The sequence below is a fragment of the Cyprinus carpio genome, chromosome B17, assembly GCF_018340385.1.
Source record: "Cyprinus carpio isolate SPL01 chromosome B17, ASM1834038v1, whole genome shotgun sequence".
Lineage (NCBI taxonomy): Eukaryota > Metazoa > Chordata > Actinopteri > Cypriniformes > Cyprinidae > Cyprinus > Cyprinus carpio.
The window spans coordinates 9746321-9752320 of NC_056613.1; the positions used below are offsets into that span (position 1 = coordinate 9746321).

At 36.4% G+C, this 6000-nt stretch overlaps 1 protein-coding gene across 2 annotated transcripts in view; it reads right to left on the reverse strand.

Annotated features, from left to right (window-relative positions):
* The window catches only part of LOC109106933 (muscarinic acetylcholine receptor M1-like), an 87937-nt gene extending 82141 nt beyond the window's left edge, over nucleotides 1-5796 (reverse strand). For both annotated transcript variants that reach the window (XM_042742079.1, XM_042742078.1), the window contains exon 1: nucleotides 5580-5796. The gene's annotated coding sequence lies outside the window, so the exon portion shown is untranslated. The remainder of the gene's footprint in view (nucleotides 1-5579) is intronic.
* Between the last annotated feature and the right edge of the window lie 204 nt (nucleotides 5797-6000).

Below are 6000 nucleotides of genomic sequence, written 5' to 3' on the forward strand. Positions count from 1 at the left end.
TTCAATGCGTAAATCCAAACTCATTACACAGGAGAATGACAGACAATGAAAACACGTGAACTCAACTTCCTTGGGTTGTGAACTCAATTTTTGACAAGGTCAAATCAATAATATTTGGTGACCCAGGTGAAAGATATAACCTCCTAAGCATAATAATGACTGGCATTGCATTGGGCAATGCATCACTGTTAAGTGAAGTCCAACCAAGTACTCTCGGGCAATGAAAAACAGAGACGACTTGATCTCAGATGACTAAATTAAACCAATGCATCAAAGAAAACCGGTCTCTTATCAATGAGCAGCCTTAAAGGCTTTTAAAGCAGTGCAATCCAGCATATTCCAGGGAATCGCTTACATGAGGAAATTGAAAAGGAAACAGTTGGGCTTCAAATGAATGTGTTCGTTTCCATGTGCAATGATCCACTACTAAGAATGATAAAGTGAAACACCAATATTAAATGGTACTCAGAAGTTATGTAACAGCACATGTCTCCAACCAAGTTAGCACTGCAGGGTACTAACTACATCCAAATTAAACGTAAGTCTGTCCAAACCCATTGGTCCAGATGCTTTGGATATTTATCAGAGGGATCTGGCCATGAAAGCACACCAGGTGCTGCAGTGAGTGATAGACTACAAACTGACCTAAGTTTTCATATAGCCTTCAGGCTAGATAGCGGTACAGATATTAACAGCCAGAGGCAACATATAGATAGACTGAGTGCATTTATTTCCGTAATTCTGCCAACCACCCAAACACAGCAATGGACAGGGTTTTGTAAACATAATTATCCCCGTATTCTTGGAAATGTCTTTAAAGCATGATAGACATCTAATCACATTCCAAGGTGAGGGCATGTCAGTGTTTGCTTTAGGCACCACATACAGCCATTTGACATTGGGGAGGTCTGAGAAGACTACAGAAGCCAAGATCGGTCAAACAAGCACTGCTACAATGGAATACCAATGAAATGTGTTCACTTTTGATTTATTGCACATCAATGTGACCCTGACTGGCCTTGTCACACCTTGACTGGTTTAATCCATTAATTTACCGCTTGAAGACCTTCACAAAGGATAATGGCATTCGACTAACATAACCATTCAATTAACACATTAAGCTAATGAACAATATTTTGATCTATTTAAAATACTTTTAGCACTGTGGAGTTGACCATTTTGACTTCCCTCTAGACAAATAAAAAAAATAATCGGGCTGCCTAGCACTGACATTGTTGTTCTTGTGTGATGTTCTTTAGAGGTGTATCTTTTAATAGCTTTAGCAGACTAGTGAAGCATACACACATTGCAAAATAATTGTAAAAAAGTTAATGAGGCATAACTGACAGGAGGAAAGACAGATGGGTACTTTATGGATGTGGATGTTTGTTCTTCCTGTGTTACATCTAACTGTTTCAGAAGTTTTTAAAGACAAGTAGGTAGGTGGACAGACAGACAGACAAGCTAGACAGACAGACAGACAGATAGTGTGTGTGTGTGTGTGTGTGTGTGTGCGCACGTGTGTGAGCATGTGGAGTTCTGAGACTGAGGAGAGACTGAAAAAAAATGAAAAGAAAAGAATGAGGAAAAATTGACTTTGTAAGAAAGACAGGTCGTCCTAAATCTTCAGGGATCATTTCACTTCTTAGAAGGTGTTTTAAATCCTTTCATATAGGGCATAGCGGACTCCACCGCATCTTTCTTCCCTCCTTCCTTTAATCTGATCCTCCGGCCAATTCTCTCACGCAGACATAGACACACACAATCTGAAACTCTTTTTCCAAAGACAGGAATGGACACTGTGTTCTTTGCTGCCATTTCCACACTATTAAGGGCCAAACAGTAGAGATAAGACCTAATACATTAAACATGAGCTGCTCTTATCACTATTTGACATGAGCATGCTGTCTGTCTGTGGACACCTGTGAGTTAAAAGCACTGGCCGAATCAAAATGCATTAAACATTTTGTGCCCTTTGGTTACTGGTCCTTGCATTATTGAATGAAAGACTCTTCTGTAAAACAATGTCAAAAGTGATTACCTTATAAATAATATCTGGCTTCTGTTATATATGTAGGGGAGACCAGGGCTTGTCATCCTGGGAATTTTTCATAAATGTCAAATTTGTTATTAGGGTAAGTTGTCATATGTGTTTTATGGTGTAACTTCACACAGTTAACTAATTACAAAGTATGCATGCAAAAAATGGTTTTATTTTACATTTTGCACAGTGTTGTGCTACAAATATGCTGTAATTTTTACGTTTAGCCTGTGTAAACATCAGTTTAATAATTATCGACCTGTTTCAATACTTTTACAGTTTTCTAAAATAATAGAAAAATGGTTTATTCATAAATTAGATCTATTTTTGGAAAAAAATAATTTACTTTTTGATTATCTATACGGATTCTGACCCAATAGATCAACCGCCATTGCACTAATTCAGTTAACTGAAGAAATTCTTGTTGCAATGGAAAAAAAGCAAGAAAAAAATCTTGTAAGTATATTCCTGGACTTACAGAAAGCGTTTGACACTGTCAACCATAACTTATTGTTGACAAAATTACAACACTATGGATTAAGGGGTCAGACATATAAATGGCTTGAAAGTTACTTAAGTAATAGAAGCCAATATGTTCAATTTAAAAACCAGAACTCGGAATGTAAAACTGTTGTATGCGGAATTCCCCAGGGTTCTGTAATTGGCCCTAAACTTTTTATATTATTTATTAATGATATATTTGAGGCTTCTAAAGACATGAATTTTCTGTTGTTTGCTGATGACAAAACTGTGTTCAAGACCGGGACAGTTTTAAATGAATTAATGGCCATTATTGAAAGGGAAATGACAGAATTAAAGAAATGGTTTGATTATAATAAATTGTTTTTAAATTGGGATAAGACAAATTATATGGTTTTTGGAAATAAGGGAAAACATGAATGTACTAATTTAGTTATTCAGGATGTAAATATTGAATGTGTTTCAGAAATTAAATTTTTGGGGGTTATCCTAAATAGCAAACTTAGCTGGAAGCCTCATATTGATTATATCAAAGGTAAAGTTAGTAAAAATATTGGTATTCTTTATAACGTTAAACACATATTGGATGAAGCTTCATTACAGCTTCTATACTCAACCTTAATTGTTCCATATTTAACATACTGTACCGAAGTGTGGGGTAATGCATGCACCAGTTATACAGAAAGGCTGTTCTTACTTCAGAAGAAAGCAATAAGAATTGTGACTCACAAAGGTTTACGAGGCCACACAAACAAACTGTTTATAAAATTGCAGACCTTGAAATTTAATGAGTTGGTCAAATTTAAAATATTACAAATTATGTGGAGAGTGAAAAATAATTTGGTGCCAATACATATCCAAAACAAATTTAAGTTAATCACAGGCAGTAACAACAGAAGAAAAGGCAATTTTTGTGTATCATATTCACGCACCTCCCAAAAACAAAAAGGGTTTCGTGTAATTGGGATCAGTTTATGGAACTCTTTGGACATTGTTCAAAAATCATGTAACACGATTGTTCAATTCAAAAAATTTTATAATTTATAATTAGTTATAATTTATAACTAATAATTAGTTATAATTTACATAAGAACCAATGTTTGACAAACTGTCATTTATTTAGATGTGAAGTAATATTGTACCTTGACATAGGGAAAAACAAGAAAAAAAAAGGGAAAAAAACGATGAGCCATCTGTTTTGTGCCAGATCAGATTATTGAAAAAAGGGGCATGAAATTATAAGACTATGTCTTCCTCATGCTCCTATTCAGCATTGAATGTTATTATTTTGTTGTGGATGTGATTTTTTTGTGTTTGGAATAACATCATGGCTGAATAAAAGAACTTGAATTTAAATTGAATTGTCTAGCCTTACATTAGGCCTGTGTTAGGCTATTTACCCCCTTATAGTGTGACAACACACACACACGCACGCACGCACGCGCGCGCACACACACACACGCATACTGTTATATATATATAAAAACGTATCTACTATGCATAATGGCAAATTACTTGTTCATAGTGCAGACTGACTCTTCTCTACTCTAAAGGGAGTATACATTGATTGACATCTCATTAATGTCAGAACATTCCTTCACTACACCCACGCCCTCCGTTTCCATCAGTTTCATCTTCTAAAAGCTTCCGACCCTGTGCGCAAAGGCGCGTGCGAACTTTCACAGCATTTAAGGGATGTTTCAAATCTATTTTAGTTCACCCTTTCACGCTTTCGGATTTCCCGAAACAAACAAAATATCAGCGGATGAGCACGTCTGGCACCCGGATTATTATAACACATCACTCATCTCTTCTCCCCCGCGCTATGGTTCATCAGCACACAGTTGCGCGTGCTCTGCTCACCATTAAGGCAAATGACTATAAAGCTCGCAAAATGGTTAAAAATGGTCTCGCAATTAATTAAACATCTACATACTTTAAACGCTTTAAAACACTGAGACAATCGTCGTGCGTCAATCGTGATGTATAGGCTAAAGGTTTTGCACAGTGCTGCGCAAAACAAAAAATGTTGCAAGCAAAGTTACTAACGTTAAATAATCCACGAAAAAAGGAGCAATGTGAAAAAAGTAAGATAGACCTATATGCTACTTCATATTTTTATACATATTAAAGATTTAAAGCACATAGGATAACGTGGTACGGCTGTATACATCATTGCTAATGTTATACTTTGACATATAGCTGGCTACTGTATTCATTTACCATGATAAAGTAGCAAAGTACTTTATATACATATAATGGTTATGCGATGGCTCTCTTTGCTACTTTAAATGCTTTGGTGTACTGAAACTGTTTTGATATTTTTTCGTTTGGAAAACGTACAGTAGCCTATTAACCTGCAGTCGTTCACAAACTATACATGCAGGTGCTGAACTAAATAAACACCTTCTTCGTTTGAAGGTTAGATTCCAATTGATTGTATGCAAAAAATATCCACTTTATTCAGCAGTCATGTTGCTCTCCGTGTTCAGTAAAGTACTGATTCAGTGCGCCAGTGAGTCGATCAAATGATTCAGACAGTTTTGCGAACCAGCTTGACCGGTTCATTAAAGAGCCGATTCAAAAGATTCATTCGCGATTAGGCATCGCTAGCTCCAAGTCCAAACAGCCGTACAGCAAACACGGGGCAAGATTTGATTTGTGTAATACTTGCAGCGAAATATTTTAGAAAGCAGTCCGCTACTTTATCAGCATATTGGTTTCATCTACTGAAAAGCCTCGTTAATTAAAATAATAATAATAATTTAATTATTTAGAAATGTTAAATAGCCTGCAATAGTGACGCTACACTACCCTACACTATTTTTGTAAATAATAAGGAAAATTATATTAAGATTGATTATATAATAAAATAAATTCAGTCAATTCCAGAAAGACATTCTAACAGTGTGATTAACTAAATTGCACAAATGTAAGTTCACAGAAACAATATTGAAATTGTAAAATACAACAGCTGTACTCTGTATGCAGAGTTTAATTTATTAATTATTTACGCTATTAATTTAATGCAATTCTTTACGTTATTAACACTGCTTACCTTACTAGCTGTGCTCAAAGGAAATAACTTGTTCTTGCCACTCCTCTACATTTTGGTAGATCCACTAAAAACGCGGTGTTCCTTCCCAGAAATGCACGGCTTGTCCTCGATCGTCCGTTGCCGTCCGGATATTTGCGTGTCGGTTCCCCGAATCGCCCTGGTCACTAATTGCCAGGCCACTGGAATCTCCCGGAGCACGAGAGGAAGGCTTCACCCGACGAGTGAGCGTGATTGGCTAGAGTGTCAGTGACGCACCAGCAGGTGGCAGAGCGTTCATATATAAGAGCCGTTCAGACCGCACCAACACGTTCCCAAACTGCACAGACCTGTTGAAGATAACTGTCTGCAAAAAGACAATTTAAGCTTTAGCAAGAGCAATGATATCTTGAGTATGTATGATAACCTTTCCCTTTAATGTAAA